At 43.5% G+C, this 24,293-nt stretch overlaps 1 long non-coding RNA gene across 2 annotated transcripts in view; it reads right to left on the minus strand.

Annotated features, from left to right (window-relative positions):
- LOC132652454 (uncharacterized) overlaps window positions 1-24,293 on the minus strand; it is a 92,624-nt gene that overhangs the window by 53,964 nt on the left and 14,367 nt on the right. For both annotated transcript variants that reach the window (XR_009590041.1, XR_009590042.1), the window contains exon 2: window positions 18,365-18,480. This is a non-coding gene — a long non-coding RNA (uncharacterized LOC132652454). The remainder of the gene's footprint in view (window positions 1-18,364; window positions 18,481-24,293) is intronic.

Genomic DNA, 24,293 nt, shown 5'->3' on the forward strand with positions numbered 1-24,293 from the left:
GGCTTTCTCATGCATGCACATTTCACATACACATGATGTACACAGCTGCTCATACACAAAGAGGAAAGAAAGAAAGAAAGAAAGAAAGAAAGAAAGAAAGAAAAAAGAAATCATTCAGATCACCAAAGCCTTAACTGCTGAGTTCTACACGGAAATACATAAAGCCCGATTGTATTGTAGGAGAGCTTTACTTTGAAGGTAGGAGAGCATTCTTCTCCCCCATCCCTGTCCCCTTCCTCCTTCCCTTCCTTCTTTCTTTTGAGACAAGATCTCTACCAATCTTTGAGTTGTTGGGTTTTACTATTTAAAAAAATATAATAATAGAGACAATTGTCTTTTATAGATATAACCTGCAAAGTAAACACTTCTTTTTAAAGTAGGTTATTATGTAGCATTGGCTGGCCTAGAACTCACATACAGCCAAGGATGACCTTGAACTCCTGATCCTCCTGCTCCCACTTCCTAAATGCTAGGATTACAAATGGCCCAGCTTTATCTTTTCTTTCTGTTTTTGTTTGGCTTGTTTATTTGTTTGTTCCTAATTGTGTGCTTTGCTCTTAGGTGCCTTTGTTATGATTGAACTTGGTTAGTAAGGAACCAGAATTCCCAGTACAAAGTAAGCTATGATGGCTCCTTTTCTCCTACCTACCTCAGAAGCTCTCTCCATCACTTAACTATGGGTTTAAGAAGCAATAAAATAGAATTTGACCAATAATAGATTGCCTATGCTCCTGTGGATGGTCCCACAGCTATGCACACACGAGCAGCAAGAATTGGACTCAGGGGGGTATTAATAGCAATAAAGAAAAAGGACATGAAGTTGGGAGGGAGATGGGTGCAGGAGCTCCAGGAGGAATTGGTTAGAGGGAGATAGTGATAGATGGATGTGATCAAAATACATTGTATAAACATATGGTGTTTTCAAATAATAAAATAACATTTAAAAAAGAAATAAAGTGTAAGTTACATGCTTCTCTTATTTCTTTAAACAAAGTTCATTTTAGAATAATTGTAGAATTTTAGGAAAGTCAAAGTGGTAAATCAGAAATGGTTTGTACATTCCCTCCACTTCCTCCCGTTTTTGCAGTTTAATATAGCATGGTACAACTGCCAACATTATGAAAGTGTCATCTTTGCTAGTAACTGAACTCCAGAATTCCTTTGAGCTCTGCCTGGTTTTCACTTGCCATCTTGTCCTGTTTCTGTCCCAGGTTCCAATCCATGTGATGCTGCTTTGGGCTTCTACTCCTCTGGTCCTCCTGATCTGTCAGGGACAGGTCTGGTTTTTGTGATCTTGATACACAGAGAGCCTTAACTCTCAAAGCAACATTTCTTGTTTCTAAGGCCTGTTAGAAAGGCCTTATTATACCAATTACTATTTAATACCCGTGGAAAATATGTCACAGAAAAGCTGTGCACATGAGGTCACAGCCACCCACCTGCCCCAAATGTTTATGAGACAAACAACTACTTGATATTCTGGTTGAAACACTGTCAAATACTCCAGACGATCTCCAATATTACTTAGAGACGTGACTACGACATTCTAGGAGGCAGGTGCTCACCCCGTGAGTGCACAGGCATGGGCGCTCTATACTATGCCAAAGACACTATGTGGGCTGGTTCCTATGGCAATGGCCTCTCTCATGACCACTCTTTCTTTCACCATTCATTAACCTGTCACTCCTGCCTTCAGTGGCCATTTATTAAACACCTGCTAAACACCAAATGTTTCTCTGACGTTTTGAAGCACAGAAGGGAGAGATGATAATAGCAAGTGCACACCTCACAGAACAGTGGGGTTCCATGTGAGCCTCCTGGTCAGAGTGTACAGGGCTAGAAGGAACAAGCGGGTCTGAGAAGACACTGCTCAAGAAACCTTGACAGCTGCTTCCCAAGTACAGTGCTTAGGTCGAGAAGGGCTGAGAATAAACAGAAAGGGAGATCTAGGCCAAATGAGAGCGGAAAACAGAGTTACAGAGATGCAGTGGCATGCAGTCACTCACCTTCTGAAGGGTCAAAGGAGAAGGGAAAGTCAGTGTGGTCTACCTCCCCTGGAAACATCAAATGACTTAAATCTTTCACAGCTCTGCACATACCCACAGCTCATCAAAAAGTGTGAGCAGGGAAGTCTGGGAATATAGCTAAGGTGATAGAGGGATGCATGAAGACCTGAGAGCCAACATTACCTCTACACACGCCAGACATGGCAGTAAAGTACTCAAGAAATGGAAGCAGAAGAGCTACATATTTAATTCAAAAATAACACAGGCTATAAAGGATTCTTAAAAAAAATTTGGTGAGTAGGCAAATATGTAGATGCAGAATTTGTGAATGAGATCAGTTATGTACAGATGCAAGCTCACATATTTCAAAGGCAATGACAAAAAATTTTAAAAAAAGTTTCCACATACGATAGGTAAAAGATGTATTATTACACAAGAAAATTTTATAATTTGAAAATGCAACCATTGCAATAGAAACCAGTGAACTGATGTGACAATTCAGTCTTCATGAAATATTTTTAAAGTTGGTCTTATGTACCCAGCAATTGCAATTTTAGTTGTTAATCCTGAGAATGTAAGCTTTGAGTATATGAAGCAATATGTGCCCATTGTTATTTAAAGGAGGGAAATCTTATAGTTCTAAAGACAGAGCACGGATTAAATGACTTATGATATTCCCAAAGAGCATGAAATACCACAGACATTTTAAATGATCTTACATCGTGCTTTGATACAATGTGCGCCTTCCTGGTCATGACCGCATGCCAATGACATAAATGTAACATATAAAGGCTGGTGAGATGGCTCAGTAGGTAAAGGCACTTGCCACCAAGCTTGATTCTGAGTTCTGTCCCCAGGACTCACACAGAGGAAGGTGAGAACTGTCGACTGGTCTCCACACACAAACTGGGGTATAGGCATGAGCACAGACAGATACATTCATACAGACAGACAGACCTAAAATCTTACATAATAGAAAAAAAAAATGTGGCCACCATATTTATAAATGAGCACATGCTTTTTAAACAATATTCATAGCATGAGCCTATTTTTATGGATCCACAAATGTAGTCACCAACACATTAAGATTCCTCCAGGGTCCTGGAGAAACTGCTCCATGGTTGTGAGGGTGTGCTGCTTTCCCGGGGAACTGAACTTCGGTTCCCAGCGCCTGTTTCACAGGGGCGGCTCACCACCTCTTACAGCTCACATGCACACCCACGGGCAGACACGAGGACATAATAATAATAATAAAGGTGTTTTAAAGAATTTTTTCTTTTTCTCTCCTTCCTTTTATTTTTCTCTCCTTCCTTTTATTTTTTTCTTCTTCTTTCTTATGAGATAGTCTTGTGTAGCCCATGCTATAGTTGAGGAAGACCTTGGACTCCTGACTTTCCACCGTAAGCCCCTGAGCACACATCACCTACCCGGGATGTGAATTCATCAATAATTCTGAAAAACCTCTTGTCTTTATTTCCATATTATTCTTCTAATTATCCATTTGAAACCCCAAATAGCATCTTACTAGGAAAGCCGTACAGCAACCATGACATGACCTCTGTATTCCTAGAAAAGCACACTGGCCCTTTCTCCAGCTGTCAGGATACCTGGCATTGGTTGAGATAAATGGATTAATGGGTTTGATAAGGAAAATGACCTTTTATGTCTGGTTTAAGAGAAATCAATGCTCTCCCATTTCCTTTCCTACCTTCAGACATAAGTCTAGTTTCCTTTAACATGAAAGCTGAGCCTCACATACAGTGTGGTAAATGTAGAAGAAACATATTGTCTTTTCTACCAAAGAGTTAAATAAGACAAAACTTCATTTAAAAAAAGAAAAGAAAAAAAGATTGTAAAGAAGCTGCTTGGCAAAAATGCAAATTCCTCCAGGGCCAGCAAGTCTTGAAATCAAAATATGTGCTCAAGCTTGTACTTGGTGCTCAAAGTTGCATTCTGCTTATCAAATGCATTGCTTTAAACCAGCCAATTGTGTAAGAATGTGACTGCAAGTTCTGACCGTTCAAAATGAGGCAGGGGACCCCATTGCATCAGGAATAAAAGCCCCACGGGAACCCACTGAGTATGCTTTCTTGCTTAGTCTGGCATAGCTCAGCATCCTCTGCACGAGGAAAACTTTCGGCCTTGCCGAAATATTTAGGACTGTGTTGTGGTCATTTTCTTGAGACTATTGTTAGAAATGATCGTGATCACACAGGTGAGAAGAGAAAAATTCAATGGAGCAGTTCTGTTTGGGGGCAGGGAAAGAGGGAGGGGGGGATGGGTTTCTGTCATTTTGCAGCTTGGTTATCTGAGAGGTTATCTGCTGACCTGTCAGAGGAGGTGTAGTAATGGGATGCCACACAGAACGGTTCTGAAGGATGTGTGTTCTGCCATCTCATGGACTGTTAACAGGGCCACGCCACTAGAGTCTCTGGAAAAGAGGACTAGCTTGCATGGTGTATAATGCAGGTGAGCATGCTTGTGTGTGAAGACCAAAGGCCACCCTCTAGTGCTGCTCCTCAGTCACCATCCATCTGGGTGGTGGTCACTTCGCTGGTTTGAGTCGGGGATCTCTCATTGGCCGGGAGCTTGCAAAGCAGACTAGACTAGCCAGCAACCTCCACAGATAGGCCTGGGTCCAACTTTCCCAGTGCTGGAATTGCAAGTGTGGGCCACCCCGACCAGCCTGGCTTTGTTATGTGGGTTCCAGGGATCAAATTCAGGTTCTCATATTGCACAGTAAGCACTTTACTGACTAGCTCCTGCTCTAGCCTAGGCTGTCTAGACTCTCAGGCAGATTTTGTATTCCCAAGCCTGGCCTCTCCACCAAGCTTGCTAGGCATGATCGCCTCAATTTTATATCTAGAGTGATCCGTGTTTCTATGCCAATATAAATCTTCTTGGGCTAAAGTTTCTGCTGGTTTGTATGGCAATGAACGCTGCTTCTTCAACAAAACCTTACCAAGCTGGACTTTTGCTCACTACACAGAGTAGCCAAGTGTAGCAAAGAGCCTTGGCCTCTCTTGCCCAAGGAACATGTGACCTGAGGGGAGCTGGTGGCTTCCCGAGGATACTCCCCATGGGAAAGCTTATTCTCGCCTGTGTGTGCCATCCTATGCATCCTGTACTGAGAGACTGATGCTCAGATGGCTCAGCATTTGTCAGGTCAGAATGAGCCTACCTGGCTCTTCCTGCCTGTCACACACACGAGGCATGTGGGTTTTCCCCCCCGGACTGTCCCAAGCTTAAAGTCTCAAGGTCTATAGTCATTTCAGAGCCTGTGTGTGCATCTTCTATAGGGTGTTTAAAGGCTACTATGTCTGAACCATATTGTATTGGTCACTAGTCCCAGTGCTGTGGCACAAAAGCAGCTTAAGGAAGCAAGGGTTTATTTAGACTTCCAGTTTGAGAAGGGATATAGTTCACCGTGATGAGGTACAGCAGGACCATGAGGTGGCCCATCACAGGAAATCCCCAGTCAGGAAGCAGAGAGAGAACAGGAAGTGAGTGTCCCCCTCTCCCACTCCTGCCCCATCTTCTCCAGCAAACCTCTACCTCCTAAGTACTCCACAACATCCCAAAACACAGCCAGGATACAAATGTGGAAACACATAAGCCTGCGTGGGACGTTTCACATTTAAACCACACCACATACAAATTTTTCTCTCCAACTAAACACTAAGAGGTGATGTGCACAGAGACCTATAAACTGTGGAATTAATGGGGCAACTGGGGCGGGGAGGTGCTACAAGGCCCTAGTATACGTTGCTGAGGAAAACATTTACATAAAGGAGCTAACATATGCCGAGCATGTAAGATACAGGTCCTCCTTACACACGGGACTCAGAGGAACTTGGTGACTATACACAACTGCGGAGTGAGGCAGACCAGATCGCCTCCCTGCTGCCTGTCAGTCCCAAGCTCATGGGTGCTCATCTTGCAGTCCAACATCTCGGAGCAGTTTTATCAATGAACGCACCATGGGATGACTCTCACAGGTTTGCATAAAGATTAAATGATACAGGTGAAGCAGATACTCAGCTAAATATGCCTGCTGAAAAGTATACATGACTCAGAAGAAAAACTGTTTTACCTGCAAGTAATTCACGTACCGAGAAAATCGTATTGAACCGCTACTAAGAGCCAGGCTGACATGACCACTAGGGAATTAGATGGGAGGGGAGCCAGGCCCTGTGGCCCGAGATTCACAGACTCGGCCTCACAGAAAGCAGCCGGCATTATTAACAAGTCAACCCACTCGGTGATATGTCTGTAATGGATGCTTTACAGACAGAAGTTTCCAGAATGAGCTGATTAATGGTGCTTTCGGGAAGGGCTTCCAAGAGGCACCGAGTCACAAGCTATTTCTTCAAGCCTGTATAAGAAAGATTCCCCAAACAGACAGCAAAAGAATTTTACATTATGTGATTGAGAATGAGTAACAACGCCTTGATTTCACCAAAATGTGACCCGTGTGACAGACAACCCATGAAGAGTATTTAATATGCTCCCTGCCTCTATTAGATGATGACAGAGATGAAAATGTGTGCTGGACACGTGTTTCACAAATTTCCCTTTTACTGAAAATAGATATTTTTTCATATAATATATTATAATTCCAGTTTCCTCTCCCCCAAATAATCCCAGATTTTCCCCACCTCCTCACCCACCCAAATCCACATCCTTTCTTCATCTCTCTCACTAGTAAACAAAAACAATAACAATAGGCAAAAACTAAGGCATTTTTTATGCCCTAAAGCCTGTGTTAGCTTTTGCCAAGCCCCATATTTGCTGAGACAGGAAATTTGATCTACTCATGTCTGCCTTACACTCCCAATTAATTCCATAACTTTTTTCTCCATTTTAGACACTGACTTTTCACAATCAGGATTCAGGCTCTTCCCCATCTCTTCCCAGGAATGCCCTTCCTGAGCTATAACATGAGACTAATGTTAGCCACGTGAGTACATGTTTTAGAGAAATCCTTTATAAATCTTGGAATGCCAGACCCAGGGGTGTCTTCTACCAGGTTAATAGATTTTTATCACCTCAGTCTTCTCTGGGTTAAGGACATTCCTAGAATCCTCTAGTCCAAAGAAAAGAATGTCAACTTTTCAATGCAAGGAAAGTACATGGTGAATTTTTTTTTTTTTTTTTAAGGCACAAGCACAGGTCTCCCCCTATCCCTGAGAACTGGACAGGCAGACTGCACAGGGATACCTGCAGCGGAGCCACACCTCTGCTGAGGCTTTTCCTCTCAGCGCTGGGGAAACGCTACAAACTCTCCCTCACCAAACGGCAGCCGCGGAAGCTCTCAGTAATCACTCGTACCTGAGCAGCTGGATACTTTGTGTGTATATATGTGAATGTGTGCATGTTTTCAGTTAGGGGGTACACATGTATGTTGGGATATACATGCATGCCATGTAGGCACATGTGTCTGGAGGCCAGAGGACAACCCCAAATATCACCCCTAAGGTACGATCCACTTGTTTTTGAAACAAGGACTTTCCCCAGCCTGGAATCATCAAATAAGCTAGGCTGCTTGTCTCCATCTGCCCAGCACTGGGTTCACAGCCTCAGTGCCAACATGCCCAGTTTTTTTCCACATGGGTTCTGGGAATCAAATACAGCTCTTCGTGCTCCAAGTGAGCCATCCCCACTGAATGTTTTTGGAAGAACACATCATAATCACAAAGGCTTCTGGGACCACCTAATAAGTTGTTCATACTCTTTGGAACCAAGAAGTCTATTGTCTGCAGAAACAAAATCCTCTCAAGGCTGTAATTTTGGCCAAAAGCCCAAGATGATAATAGATTAAGCTTAAAATTTGGCAAAACAGTAGCAACAGTAGACTACAGTAACAGTGAGGTAAACTGTTGAAATCACCAGGTGAAACCGAGGGAGCCTCGCCCTCTTCAAGTAACCCAACTGTAAGTCATTCTGTGTAATTAGATGGTAGAAGATCTAAACAGAGACAAGTAATAATGACAAATAGGCCGGAGGCAACAGGCCCGGGGAACTCTTCTTTGTTTGGATTTCTCTTAGTCATGTCATGAAAGAAAGATGAGAGGAGTGACCTGAAACCCCTACAACCGTGGGCCTTCCCCCCATGTCACCCAGAACTAGGGATTGGTGAGCTACTGGCACCAGAAATCTCAGGATGCATCTGTCTTTCATGGTTTCACAGAGAAAACGTTGAAAGCAGGCTAAGCTCATGATAGGTTCTGTCTCCTGCCTCCCTGCCAGAGATTTTCTTTTGCCTCTAGGAGTGTGAGGAAAATAGGGTCAGTACTGAACTCAGGGCAGCATCCACCAAAAGACCTGACCCTTCCCACTTCCACACCAACCCCCAACAGTAAGATCCTTTAGTGGGGAGCCTTTTATTTCTTTGTTTGGCTTGGTTTTTTGCTTGGTTTCTTTGCTTGTTTTGAGACAGGCTCTCATATATTTCAAACAAACCTTAAACTCCCCAAAGAACCAGGCAAAACTACAGCTGTGCACCACCTCATCCCGTTTATGAAGGGCAGGGGATTGAACCCAGGGTTTTATATGTGCGAAACAGGTAATCTACCAAATAAGCTGCATCCATAGACCACAAGAGGATTCTACCACAGGAGCAGACGCCTCCCAAGCCTGCTTTCCCTTTCATCTGCTTGCAGGAGAGCAGGCACTAAGTTCCACCAAAACCAAACCTTCTCAAGTCTCATAACATAATTCCTTCGAAAAACCCATAATCTCTCCCAAGACCCCCACACTTCTTTCAAGAAGAGAATTTTAAAGCATAAAGGGAAAAATGGCAGCCCTTTCTACAGGGAGAGCCACCTGCCTTCTGCGCCTGCCTCTTCAACTGCGGCCATGTTACTTGATAAAGCTTCGTGTGTGTGTGTGTGTGTGTGTGTGTGTGTGTGTGTGTGTGTGAATTAAAATAACTCCTTTAGGTGCGGAATCAGGGTTAGAGTCGTGTTGCCCGCTAGCACCTGTATGTACTTCAAGGAGACCGCTGCCACGGAAAGAGCTCGTGTGAAAACTGAGTGGCAATGTCCTTTGCTTCGGTCCTTGTTCCGTGGCAGCCTTACTTGACAGCACTGGCTCCGCAGTTTCCAGATATTTCTGCAATTAAATTGGGTTGGCAAGAAAGTTACTGGTGCCCATCGTTCTCCACCTCAGATTACAGTTGTTATTGAATGCTGACATATTTATTGCGTGATTTTCTATTTTAAATATATTAAATAAGCTATTTAGTTGACTTACGTGTTATATTTATGCAGAGGCTTGTGGAGGGCAGAGGACAACTTGTAGGATTCTCTGCTTCCGCCACGTAGGTCTCAAGTATTGAACTCAGATAGTCAGTGCCTTTATCCATAAAACAAAAAACAAAGCACTACAGGCAAAAGCAAAGTCAAGCTGCAGTCCATTTTTGAGTGTTACATCTTTGAAACACTATCTAAATTAAAAAAAAAAAAAAAAATGTTTATCTGTCCAGAAGAAGCAGTAAGGGAAAATGACATTTTTTTTCCTTTCAGAAAATCGTACCCAGTCTTGTCAGGTATGAATGGTTTTCAAATACCAAGACTCTGAATCTTGGGTGTGAAATATTCACATTCAAGCTTCATTTGTATGACAGAAAGACAGATTACTGTAGCTATGCTCACATTATGCCATAAAATTGTTTGTTAAATTAGATGCATGAAAGTTGGAAATGAATTCTGTCATTGAAATCAGATCTTAAAGTGGCAGCTCGCTTCAACTGGTCTTCAGAAGTTAGTTTATCTTATTATGTTGCTGAACTGTTAAAAGTCTAAAACGCATCGCCTATGCGGCTCTGTCTGTCAGTACAGTACAGCAGCCGCTACAGCGTTATTCGGTCTCAGGACAGCGGCCGGCATAGATGTGCTGGAGAGACGGCTTAGTCCGAAAGAGCCCTCACCACTCTTCCAAAGCTCAGTTCCCTGCACCCACGCCAGGCAGCTCACAACTTCAGCTGCAGAGGATCCAATGTCCTCCTTATGCCTCTTCGGGTACCCATTTACAGGTGGCATATATTCACAAACACACACACATAAGTTAAAAATAAAAAGGATAAGCGAGTGGAACATAGGAAGTTTCGTTACCAGTAGATCAGAATCCTTTCCTTCTCAGAGTCATATATACGGAACTTATCTCCTTCCCTTGAGTCGTATATTTCTATTTAACTCACAGTGACAACTTAGCTAAGTACTAAAATTTTTGCTAACTGTATTCCCTCTAATCTCAAAGACATGGATCTCTTGGTTGTTTTGTTCTTTGTTTATTTGTTTTGTTGCATTTTTCATTGCTTAATCACTGGCCTGTTAGAAAGCCAAGATTACTTGTTTTTAAACCATTGCTAGGGAAATATTTCTGGTGTGGTTGTTTAATAAAGTGAAATAGGGTGGCATGGAAGTTAGTATACCTGCAGGAAAACACTTAAGACTATAACCTCATGCTCATTCTTCCTGTTGAAAATTTTATTAGTTTGTTTGTCATTAGACAGGGTCTCATGTAACCCAAGCAGGGTTCAAATTCTCTGTATCACTAAGGATGACCCTGAACTTCTGATCCTCCCACCTATCTATACCTCTCAGGTGCTGGAAATAGAGGTGTGCACTCTCAAGCCTGCTTTATACAGTGTGAGGAGACAGCCCACGGCTTGCTGAAAACTAAGACAAGCACTCTACCAACTGAACTGCACCCTTAGCTGTTTCCATTTCTAAAGCTGCAAACTCAGGTTTCTTCCGCAGACACACACACACACACACACACACACACAATTAACTGTCTGATATCCTTAACTATTTAGCTAAGAAACTCCTGCTTAACTCTTGATCAAAGGAGTTTACACAGAGAAGGGACATGTCTGAGATTTGTGGGCACTGTCATGGCAGTGCAGGGAGCCTTCCTGACTAAGACAAGGTTAGATGCGGAAAGTACATTAAGAGGGTCCAGCAAAACACTGAGATAGAGGTCACTACCTCAGAGGGATGGAGAAAAGAAAGCAGATAAAAGAAGTACCACAGAGGTAAAATATGAAACTGTATAACCTGTGGATTGATGGGATGGACCAGAATAAGAAAGTCAAATACGGTGGCACACACCTGTAACCCCAGCTCTTGGAAAGTAAAGACAGGAAGATCGGAAGTTCAAAGTCATCTTTGATTAAGTAGTAGGGCTGTTTGAAACCCTATCTTGAGAAAATGAAAAAGAAAAAAAAAATGGAGAAAAATTACAATTTCTTACCTAATGTTACCCACCATGGCCATCATGAATTAGGTGAGCATCAGGAAAAAAAGGTAAGATGGCTGTCTTTGCGTTCTACCTGTTGAGTGCTGTGTAATAAATAGCTCCCAAACTCAAGGTTTTAAAATGGCAATCATAGTCACCATAATCATGGGTGACTTCTACATCTGTTCCCTTTGCTGTCAACAAAGCCCTGAGACTGGAAGGACAAGGCTCCCTTTGAACATGGCCAACTCACATGATGGTACGTTGGTACTAGGTACCAAGCTCTGGTGGGCTGTTAGCTGGAACATCCCATGTGGGCTTCCCAGATGATTGGTTGCCTTTTCCCCAGCAGGAGGTCTGGGGGCCAGAAGTACAACAGAAGGATGAACAACAACCTGCAACTTGAACATGGCACCATAGAACTTCCAGGGGATTCCACTGGTCAAGTGTTCGTAGAGCTCAGACTCAAGAACAGGGGCACAGTCGACGCCTCTCAGTGGAAGAAACGTCAAAAAAATAAATAAATAAATTTTGGCCATGTTTTCTTTGCCTGTTGTTACTTGGTTTGATTTAGTTTTAGATGGAATCGTGCTATTAATAGAGTCCAGGCTGGTGTAGAGCTTTCTAAGTGGCCTGGCTAACCTAGAAATTTCTACCTTCCTCTGTTCTGCTTTTAAAGGTATGGGAATATACATATGCAAAGCTTTTAAAGCTTTAAGCTTCCATATTTACAAGACATAGAAAGTCTCACTGTGAGCCAGGTAAACTCAGTTTGTAAAGTTAACATACCAATCTTAACTCTAGAAAAAAAATATTTTTCTAAAAGATACACCAACAGAGGCACATTTACTGTAATTTTAGTGGACTTTACATGCTAGGCTTTTTACTTTCAAGGAAAGGCTCTATGTAGAATTTTATACACTTTGGATCCCATAAAACCCAATTTATCTCTGAGTAAAGTTTAAATCTCTGTGTGAGAGAAACTAACAGGTAGAAAGACAATGTGTGTTTGTAGACATACATGTACGTATGTGGCTCTGTGTGCTCTTGTTGGGGGTGCCCAGAGGAGGATGCGAGGTATGCTTCTCTGTCATATCTTGTGTTATACTCTTGAGTCTCTCAATAGACCTAGAGCAAGGCTTACAGGCAACAAGCTCTGGTGATCTGTCTCTGGCCCCCAGTGTCCCTGGGACTAGTGGCACTCAAGGTCATACCTGGCTTTTTATAGAGGTTCTAGGGATTCAAAATCAAGTGCTTATGTTTGTGCCGCAAGCTCTCTTACACATTGAGCCATCTCTCCACTCTCAAATACTAAGAATGGATGACATTATCTGAGGAAGCCACATAGGAAAAAGAAAAAAAAAAGAGAGCAAAGAACTAAAGTAAAAGCTTTACTTTACTCCTACCAGTGAAGAGAAAGAAAGGAGAGCAGGGCTGAGGGTTATAGAGAGAATATGGTATGCAAGCACAGCAAGGAGTCTCAGGGTGGATACAAAGCATGAAGGTCCAGAAAGTAAAGAAAAAAATGCAATCCTTTTGAGCTAGCACCATAGGGAGCCATTAGTAACTTGTCAAAGCAACTTCAAAGAAAGAAAAAGTCAGCTCTCAGTGTGCTCAGAGGAAGAAGCGGGTTGGCTGGAAGAAATGGAGATTCTAGCTGCTGTGTCACATGCCTATAATCCCGGCCCTTGGGAGGTGTAGTCACCAAGATCCAGAGTTCAAGGACACCTTCCTACGTCCAAAGTTTGAGGCCAGCCTGAACCTATACAAAAGCCTGTCTGAGAAAAAGACAGAGATGGAGATGAGGTGGGGAGGGAGGAAGCTGGAAAAGATTAAAAAAAAAAAAAAAAATACAGAAGTAATTTTGTTAGGATCTTGAAGCCCTGAATAATGCTATAACTATTAAAGAAATTGGATCACTATTTTGAAATATTCAACCTTTCCACAATGAAAACATCAGATTTATTAAAAACAAACAAACAAAAAAAAAACAAACACCTCTTTCTGGTGTTCCAGCCCCCCTGACTTCTCTACGGAGACTCTACAATAATAACTTGGACAGATGTGCTGTAGCCTCTAACACAGATTGCTATACCCAGCAAAACTTTCAGTCACCATAGCTGGAGAAAATAAGATATTTCATGATGAACTCAAATTTAAACACTATCCATCCGCAAGTCCATCACTACAGAAAGGTGCCAGAAGGAGGATGCAAGAACATACACCCATGAGAACACAAGAAATAAATAATCTCACACCAGCAAATCCTAAAGAAGGGATGTGTGCACATGCAAAAACAAACAAAAACAACAAACAACAACAACAACAAAATAACAGGAATTAACAGCTATTGGTCACTGATATTTCTCAATACCACTGGTCTCAATTCTCCAATTAAAAAAAAAAAACCACACAGACTAACAGAACAGATTTGAAAACAGGATCCAGCTTTCTGCTGCATACAAGAAACATACCTTAAAACCAAGGATAGACATTACCTCAGAGTAAAGGACTGGAAAAAGATATTCCAAGCAAATGGACCTAAGTAGCAAGCTGGTATAGCCATTCTAATAGCTAGCAAAATAGACTGAAAACCAAAATTAACCAAAAGACAAGGGAAAAGACACTTCATACTCATCAAAGAAAAAAAAATGCCTCCAGATGACATTTCAGTTCTTAACATCTATGCCCTAAACACAAGGGCACCTGAGTTTATAAAAAATACTACAGATTAAATCATATATCGACCCTCACACGTTGATAGTGGGAGATTTCAATTCCCCATTCCCACCAACAGATAGGTCATCCAAACAACAAACAGATAAATAGTGGTGATAACAGATATTTGTCATAATCCTAACAGTGGCAGTGTCTCTGACTCTTGCCTGTGCAAAAGAGTGTTTCTCTGACTCTTTGCCTGTGCCTGGGGCTCTTTTTCCTGTTGGGTTGCCTTGTCCAGCCTTAATAAAAGTGCTTTTACCTTGTCTTATTGTATCTTGTTCTGTCCTGTTTGGTCCTTGTCTCTTGGAGGCCTGCTTTTTTTCTGAAGGAAAATGGAGAGGAGTAGATCTGGGACAGAGGGGAGAGGTAGAGGGAACTGATCACTGTGCCCCTATTGCACATCTTGACTGTCAGTTTGTTGTTCCTCACAGGATTCCCAGTTGGGTAAACCCATTACTGATTTACACTGGTATCCTTTTAAATCAAAATCTGTGAAGGTAAAGGTCCTGGGCATGATAAGTTGCAATAGCTTTTCCCAAAGTTTCTTATCTTCAGCTGAAGGTTGAGAGCCATTGCTCTCTACCTTTTCCCTAGAGGCTGCCATCAATGCCCTCGGATTCATTTACCTGACATACCAATGACTTTAGAATCTATATGCCTTGCCTCAAGTTACTGGCTAATCGAAAATGCTTTCTACTTACCTGTTGAGGCTTTTCTTCTCTTGGCAGTCCTACATTTAACCAAAGGCCCAAGGCACCTCCTCAAGGCCTTGTTGTTCCAAAGAAAGAGAATCCCAAATATCAAATTTACCAATGAAGACTCAAAAGCCAGATGCTGGGGTGCAAATCTGACAGTCCAGGAGGAAAAAGCCAAAAGCTCCTTCTTCTCTTCCATGCTGTCTCAAATACACTTGTACTTAATCCCCATTGTCTGGTAATTTGCTCCACCTCTTGACCTAGGCTTAACTTTATTAAATCTGTGTACAGAAAGCTCTTGAAGGTGTGTGCTGAGCCACACCATAATCACATGTTTACAATAAGCAGAACGTTATTGGAGTAAAGGTGTGTGTTAGGGATGCAACACACTGAACAAGAAACAGGTTTTACAGTTCACAATCTCAGGGTTAACTATGGTTTCAAGTACCACGCAACACCTCATGCCCGCTCTCCAATTTCTTGTCCCCCAGCCACAGGCTGGAAAAGAGTAGGGGCTCAGACTAAGCTGCCGATGAAAGGTGAAGCAGTTTCTCAAATTTAGCTTAGACAGTAACGTAATTGTTTTAACATGAGTGACAGTATCCTGCAGGAAGGATCAAGAGTTGTACCTAAATAAACGCAACAGAGGGACAGCAGCCAGAGGTCAGCACCATGGTAATATCGTTGATTTTTAAAATGTTTGCGGGAAGTTCCAGCGTCAGCAGAGACGGGCAAATCCTTGGAACTCACTGGTCAGCCAGCATATCCTACTGTGGGGAGCTCCATGTCTGTGAGAGATCCTATCTCAAAAACCGGGGAGACAGGGAGAGCTGGGGTAGCCAGCCTAGTGCCTGGCCTGCACGCGAAAGCATAAGGACCTGCGTTTGGATCTGCGGCACCCATGGCGATAACTGAGCTCCACAGTATGTGCCTGTAATCCCAGGCCTGGGGAGGTAGAGACAGGGGCTGGTGGAACAGTTACCTAGTCAGTCTGTGAGCTCCAGGCCAAACGAGAAACACTACATCAAAGATAATGTGGCCAGTGACTGAGGAAGGTACCTTCATCAGCCCCAGCCTCCACATGTGCACATACACATTTCCACACAGATTTACGCTCACACATAGACGCAAATAGGTAGCTGCTGCCTGGGGAATGACACCCCTCATTGTCCCTTGGCCCCCACACACGGGAACACACACATACACACCTGCATATACATGAATACCCACACACACAAAAAGAGGGAAGAAGGATTTATGGGTGGAATGGCACAGGAGGTAGAACAGGGGTTGGGTTGGCCTGTGGTGCAGGAAACCGTAGGGCCCTTGTCAGCAGAGGCTTGCTCCGTATCCATGACAAGCATAGAGTTGCCCTAGTGTAAATATGCTCTTAGCAACATTGCTCCAAAGCAATTTTCCCTCCTAGCCCGTTTGTACCAAAGGGGTCTAAAGGGACTCCCCACCCCTGCAAGAGTAAGGAAAGAAATCTTCCCACACTCTGAAACCCACATGGTAAGAAGGGACTTTCCTGCTCTGTGACAGATGGGAATCCCCTGCCACAGAGACATCTAGAAAATCAAGCATGCCACTCCACACAGAGAAAAGTGATCTTGCCCCTCACCACCTCTGGCCTCTCATAGGGGTGACTCCGTCTTTTGTGGGGAGAGGTCCAGGAATTGGGTGTGTATGTGGTAGGCAGAGGGGTCCCGTTCCTCAGGAGCCATCTACCTTGTGCATTTGAAATTTATACATGTTGCATAGGGGGGGTGGGGAGGAGGCACGTGTGTGTCCTAGCGCCTGTGGAAGATCAGAAGACAAAGGCAGAAGAGGCACTCTCTTCCCAGCTTTAGGCAGGTTCCCAGGTTCAAGGTCAGGTGGTCAGGCCTGCCGCAAGGGTTTGTAACACCCCTCAGCCCCGCCACTGCCACATCTGGGTATTTTGACACCGTGTATTTCATTGGCAGGGGGGCTTGACAATTCAGTTAGGCTGGCTCGACTTCCGGCTTCAGGGATCCCCCTGGCCTGTGTTTCCTCAGTGTTGGAATAACACATATCCCTCAGCACATGGGCCCTTTTTTTTTTTCCCACGTGAGGTTTTGTAGGTGGATGCTGGGAGATGTACTCGGGTCCTCATGCTTTGGGCCACACCACTTTAATAATGACTGAACCGTCTCCCCAACCCACAACTCACCTTTGATCTCATGTCAGAACAACACAGAATAGCACTATGAACGTTTCCTTTCTATGGGCTACCGAGATCAAAGAACCTGGGCCCCACCTTCTTCAGTAATCTGCTTCCACCGAACCTGGGTCATCACGGGAATGCAGGGGAGAACCTGAGCTCTCCTCCCTGGCCTTCTCGGGTTTCTGGGACCTGCCTTTTGTCAGGCAAAAGGTGAAGGTGCGTGGGAGGTCCAGCTCCCTTGGGAGTCTGCCAGGGAAAGCCGCCTACTCAAGCATCAACAGAGGCCAAAGTGCACACTGAGGTTCCGCGGAAAGGTGCTGCTTGTCCCGGCACGGAGGAGCTGGCTCTGCAGCCACTGAGATCGGATGGCTCCTGACTCATCGCTAAGCCCATTTATTTCGTCGCTCGTATTCATTAGGTTAAAATGATGTAATTGGCCAGGGAAGTGTGGGCTTGTTTGGGGTGCAGCATCACCCCTTCATGTTTTGCTTGTGTCCTTGCGTTTAAAGCTCAGGTTAGAGAAGGGATATTTTATTCCCACTGCATCCTTCTAGAGTCAATTAAATCCTGTTTTCTCTTGCTGCCCGCCTCATGATCTCACTGCTTTGGGGCGGCATAATGGGAAAGAACCCACTTCAGGAAATCTCTGTGCTGTGGAAAGCAGCTGAGGACTGCGCTTTCAGTTATTAGAATAAAAATAGTTTTGGTGATGAGTGCACAAATTCATTGTGTACCCAAGGCTGGATCTGCCTTTTAACAGTCTGTGCCCTTGTGAAAAACAGCCCTGCAGACATGTTGTCTAGATCTTTTCTCATCCATGCCCTTCTAGAAGAGACAAGGGTGTGAACAGAAAACACTGAAGGCCAGTGGAGCCCTGGCAAGCTCCAGCAGAACCCTGGTTCTTTCCTCAGAGCTGCAAAACAAAATAATAAAAACAGCCATAATAAAAAGAAATTCGAAAGGTGTTCATCCCAGTGTCCTGCCAACAATGGGTCCTTAGGGACAATTGGCCGGGAACAAAATTCAGTTGGTAGAGTGTAAGCCTAGCTTTTTGGAAGCCCTAGGTTTAATCCCAGCTCACATAAACCATGTGTGGTGACTCCTCCCTATAAGCCTAGCACTGGAAAGATGAAGGCAGCAAGATCGGATCAGAAGTTCAAAGTCACCCTCGCCATACATCAAGTTCCAGGTTAGCCTAAGTTGCCTGAGACCTAAGACCCTCTCTCAAAAAAAAAAAAAAAAAGCTTATTGATTTGAGCTTTTATGATTTACAACCCAAATTTTAACAGATGTCCTCAACTTTACTATCTAATATTCTTAGCCAAAGTAAGTCGCCTTGCTCTCAGAACCCCCCTCTGTATCTTCTGAGACAACTTTCCCTTTGTTCAGTCCTCCCACAGCCTTCTCAGGTCCAAGGCTAGTGTCATCTTCCTGATTAAGATCTCAGATGTCATCATTTAACAGCTTCTAAAATCCTATCCTCCTAAGAGATGCTTGCAGCCTGTCTTCCTTACCTGGGTATCACAAGCAGCTGCCGTGTCCTCAAGAGCAAACATCTCCAGCAGTGGATTAAAAAGGGCTTCTTTTCACATATTTGCTTCTTGTTGGTCGATTGTCCTGTCCCATTACTCTACAGAAAGATGCCATAATTAAGACGGAGAAATCTGCCAGAGTACTGGAGACCATCTATCTCCTCAGCCAGACTGGCACCAGCGGTACTAGCTGTGGCATTTAAGAAAATATGGGGGCTGGAAAGGTGGCTGGGCTGGAGAGATGGCTCAGCCGTTAAAGGCTAGGCTCACAACCATAAAGATAAGAAAATATGGGGAGAAAATAAGAAACCAAAAGCTTGTTATTTAAGTGGCTTCCAGGAAGGACAATACACTGTGCCTGCCTGTCTTTACTGGTGGTGTTGGCTACCTATGCCATAAAGAAACACCAATGACCAATTTTCCCACTCATCACATCAAAGACATCAGAAACTGTCTCTGTTCATGGCAAGGATCCAGGGCGTTGTTGTCATTATTGTGGAGCATTTATTAATCTTGATTCTTTGCTAAGTGAGTCAGCTTTTCCTGTTGTGATGATTTTACATCTAGCTGCACATGCAACAGCAGCTATGGGATCACTTCCTACACATGTCGCTCAAAGGCTCAGCATAGGGCCTACCTAGGGAAGCCCATCCATCCATCTATATGGCCTATAGTGCCCTGTGCTGGGCACTGAAGTAGCTCTTCTAAGAAAGACAGACAGACATCAACTCCATACTATGAATGTTACCCTGTAGGGCACCAGCCCCTTCCTGATCTGTAGCCAAGCTTTGAAATCAGCCCAGCTGTGTCCATGCTGACAGCCACCAAAGGCCTAGTTGGAGCTGTTTGCTGACAATGATGGTCAGTGCTCTGTTCTCTTATGTAGCACTGCAGAATCAGGCAGGAGTTTGTACAGAGCACATGCTTCTGGATATTATTTCACACTCTTTGGCTAACTTACCTTGGGCCGTAAACTACCCTATGTGGTGACCGCAGTGACAGCCACAGCTAAGAGACACATTGTTAATTCAGCTGGATATTTTGATGTGTCCAACAATTGAGTAGGGGTCTCTAGATAAGAAATAGATGAGGAGGGGAACGCAGTATTGCTCAGTGGCTAAAGGGGCTTGATGCTAAATCTGATGACCTGAGTTTGAGTCTCCAGACCCATGTAATAGAAGGAGAGAACCAACGCCTACAAGATGGATTCTAACCACCACCGTACGGTATGCCCTGGCATACACCACACGTAACAATAAATAAATTGTTGCTGTTGTCTTGTTGCGGTTTGGTTTGGGTTTGGGTTTTTTGGTTGGTTTTGTTTTTTATTTGTTTTGTTTTGGGTTTGTTGTTGTTGTTGTTGTTGGATTTGGTTTTGTTTGTTTGTTTGTTTGTTTTGTTTTGTTTTGGGGTTTTTTTTGGTTTTTTTGTTTGTTTGTTTGGTCGGTTGTTTTTTTGTTTTTAAGACAGGGTTTCTCTGCTTAGCCTTGGCTGTTCTGGACAAATTTGTAGACCTGGCTGGCCTCAAACTCACAGAGATCTTCCTGCCTCTGCCTCCATGTTTTCTGAGACAGGGTTTCTTTGTATAACAAGACCTGGCTATCCTATAGTTGCCTTGTAGACCAGATTGGCCTCCAACTCATAGTGATCCACCTGCCTCTGCCTCTGATATGCTGGGATTAAAGGCATGTAACATCACACCCAGCTTTTTGTTTTATTTTTAAAGTGAGGCCTGGATATGATGACATATGGTCTTTTTTTAAAAAAGAAAAAAAAAACTAGAACAGTGTATGTTTCTTTCCACTTCAAATGTTGATATTAGATTTATATGCAAATACTCTAGATTTAAGATCTTAATATTCCTATATTTTGAGGCTTGGAGAGAAAAAAGGAGAAGGAGGAAGAGAAGGGAAAGGAAAGGAGGAAAAATTGGCATATCTCAGAAGTCAAATCAATAACCCAGTCAAGTTCTGTTGCTGCATGAGCTCTTTCCTTAGGTTGGCCCATCACCATACTGAAGAGAACCAGATAAGTAAGGCATCTGATGAGCAAAACTGAGACAAATAATCACTGAGTGTGATGTGCAGGTATAGTGGAGTCTAGTTGCTCAGCAACTATGGCAGGTGTTCTTTGGATGCTGCGTACCTACTAATGACCCTCCTATGCGATGGCATTTAGAAGGTGGTAACTCGGGAAGGTAATGAAGTCATGTAGGTGAAGCTCTCCTGGGTGGGATGGATGGCATGTGTACCTTCCTGAGGAGAGACAGTCTCACACCATTAGGACATCTGAGGAAAAGACTCTTTTGGGGGGCGGGGAGTGCCTTCTGAGAAGCAGACCATGCTGATCCTCTGGCCTCATCTTGCCACACTCCAGAGCTATGAAAACTAGACTATCTTGAAGGCAGTTGTGGGGTGTAGCTAACATCCAATCAGGAAACAGTTTCCCACATACTAGTCATGCCACCATCACACCAGTGTGTACATCTTGCCTGGCAGTTCGCTATGGTGGTTCTAGGTTACAAAGCTATGTACGTAACACAGCTAATGACTCTTCTACCCTCGTAGCTCTCATAGTACTTTCTAATATTTTGAATGCCTAGACATCAGAGCAGGATTTCCAGATTGGTTCTAGTTTGAATTTTTTTTCCTATATTCTACAACTAAAATCTGTAGTCTCTTCAGCAATAGGGCCTTAGCATCCAGTTCAAGAACAATGGCAATAGTCTATACAGTTTGGGGGTTGTTTGGAGCTTTGCTGACAATGGAGTAATAGGGAGAGAGCCCATCTCTGGCACTGAAATTTTTCTTTAGTAACTGGTAGTGTCTGGGAACAGTTCTATTCACCTATGGTATATCTACTAAAACTTTTTAAAATTAGCTACAAAGGAGCGGGCTTCCTCTGGCTTTTCCACACAAACATGCTTAGCTTTGGTTTACTTTCTTCCCTACTTTCATCGCCCCCATGTCCTGCCCACCATGACCACTTAAAACTTTTTTCCCTCCCAGTCTGATTTTTATTAAATGTTCGTGAACCTCTTTTTAACAGAGGAGGTCAGAGGCTCTAAGTTGGCTTTTGGGGTTTGGTTTTTGTTTGTTTGTTTTTGACAAATAGGTATGTTTCGCCCTTCAAATTGCCTTCTAAATATTTATGTTTATTTCCCCAGATTAATGCTGCTGTCAGAGCTTGTCAGAGAAGCCTCGTTTTAAAATGGGTAGTGGTTACTGCAGAGGCGTATAGTCAGAGCGCTGAGAACAAGTGATTGCTGAGTAATCAGCCATAAATGGGCCATCTGTACAATACCCCAGCCAAGGCTCCAGAAACATCACAGAAGAGGAAGCAGGGAGAATGGAAGAGCTACAGAAAGGAGAGGAGTATTGTGAATGCTGCCTTCAGGCATGACTTAGGGAATGAGTGGGGAGAAAGAGTCCTGCTCCCAAAAAAACAGGCAGGGAAATATCTATGTTATATAATCTGTAGTTGATTTAAAAAGCATATTTACACCCACCCTCTTCTATCTCACTGTAAGTGTAGGAGAAATTTTACCAGGTAATGTATACAGAGAAAAAGTAGATTAATTAACCAGCAATTAGTTAGTATCGAGTTCTTACTGTGTTCTACATTCTGAGAAAATACAAGAGCACGTGAAGTTTATAATCTAGGGAAGCTGGAAAGATGTGCAAATCCTAAGCAATTACAGAGAAGACTGATTCAGTTCAATAAACATTTTCTCAAAGCTAGCCCTGCAAGAGGTACCATGATCAGCTCTGGGGATGGGAAGAGGGAAGAAGCCTGAGAACAACAATAAGCTTTAGAATTAAGTGCTAAATTGTGTGTGTTGCAGAATCAGGAAACTTGGAAGAGAGATACCAAAGGACACTGGAGAAAATGAGATTTATAGAAGAGGAAAGAATTAATCTAGGCTTTGAAGGATGGAAAGGACTTCAATAGGCGAGTGGGGGGCAGGGCTGGAGAGAGGAGAACCATGAATCTTGTACATGCCAGGGAGGGACAGAACCAGCTCACTAGAGACCTCCTTCATTAAGAAAGTGAGAGCAGGATTCAGTCAAGGCCAGGTTTCCAAATTACACAAGACAGAGGCAAGGTTGACTACTGTTGTCATTCAGCCCTAGAACTAAAGACAACAGGCCTTGCTACCAAACCTCTAGAGAAGGCAGGAGAAATAACACCCTCTTCCACCATAGCAGAGTGCTAAGCAGTTCTACCTTGATTTAATTAATAGTTGTTTTGGTTGGTTCATTTTGTTTGTTTTTCATTTTCAAGACAAGCTTTCTCGTGCAGCAGCCTTGGCTTGTCCTGGAACTCAATCTCTAGACAGGCTGGCCTTGACCTCAAGAGATCTGCCTGCCTCTCCCTCCTGTGTGCTGGGACTAATTGATTAATCATTTTAAAGAGTACAATGACTAGCAAATTTAAGGTAAGTGCCAGAAAAGAGAGGGAGTTAGAAGAACTTATCTCAGGAGATCTAAGACTGGGAAAGATGAGCAAATGGAAACTTTTTTGTTCTTTGTTTTTGACATAGTCTTCTGTAGCTCAGGCTATGTAGCCCTGGTACTTAGTTAGGGTAATCTTGAACTCCTAAATCTCTTGCCTTCAACTCCCAAGTGCTCCCAAGTGCTGGGATTACAGGGATGTACCAGTTTATGGAGTGATGGGATCATACCCAGGGTGCGGTGCATGCTGAGCAAAAATTCTGTCGACTGAGCTCCAGCCCCGAACGGTGCCTTTTATCTCAAGCTCCACTGTTCTATTTTCATGTCTGTCTGACCCTGAGCCAAATTCAATTCTGTGTGTCTTATGCTTCTACCTCCCCCTCCCTGTACTAATCTTCTCCAGACCCAGACGATAATCCTTCCTCAGCCATGCTTTTGCTTTTCTTTCCTCTGTTCATTATCTGAAACAAATAGAAAATTGAAAAATCAAAATAACGTAGTGTGACCTCTGACCCTCTGATCTCCCCTCATACCCTTTATCATGGGATGTGAATCAATCCTCGGTCCAGCATGTCTACCCATACTTGCTACCTACCCATGGCTCACTTTGTAGTTTGTAGATCAATTGTTAGGTATCACGGTACTTGTTTTCAAGTAACCCTTATTTGGCCAAACAGTGGTTCCAAACATAAGTACAGTGGCGCAAGGTGGGAGGAGCCTAAGGCATGGGGGAAATGTCAACGCTGGTGGTAGGAGGCAATGCTGCCAGGCAGGCACGGAGCAGAGCACACCCCCCGGGGCTGGTTCAGTACTAGCTCTGCTTACAGGAAGCTGCTAGAGCAGCACTTCTCAACAACGGGTCTTGACCCCTTCACCGGTCACTTATCAGATACCCCGCCTGCCCGACAGTTACATCACAACTCAGAACAGTGACAAAAGTGCAGTTATGAAGTAGCAATGAGATAATTTTATGGTTGGGGTCACCACAACATGAGGAACTACAGGATGAAAGGGTAGCAGTGTTTGGAAAGGTGAGAACCGCTGTGCTAGTCTTGAGGGTATTCCCTGGGGAGCAAAGCAAACTACTATGGCTGACTTTATATGGCGTACACCCTTCTCTTTTCCCTGAGGAGGGCCTCTAAGCCATAACGCTCCAGTCTCTACACTACCTTAGTCAGATTTTAAGTCCTTTTCATTTCTTATTACCCTTTAATGATTTTTCTTTTTTACTTTACACTTTGTACAAAGAACTCATTCCCACCCCTTTTTACTTTCCTTTATTTCAAGCAAGGCACATAGTCTTATTTGTATTACCAAATCATTTTCGTTTAAAAGTGAAATCCTAGCTAGGTGTGGCAACACCTAACTAAGCCCAGCACTCGGGAGGCTGGGCAAGGGGATGGAAAGCTGGGGGTCAGCTTGAGCTATGTAGAAGGTTTGGAGCACACTTGAGCTAC

The sequence above is a fragment of the Meriones unguiculatus genome, chromosome 2 (assembly GCF_030254825.1).
Source record: "Meriones unguiculatus strain TT.TT164.6M chromosome 2, Bangor_MerUng_6.1, whole genome shotgun sequence".
In the NCBI taxonomy this organism is placed as follows: Eukaryota; Metazoa; Chordata; class Mammalia; order Rodentia; family Muridae; genus Meriones; species Meriones unguiculatus.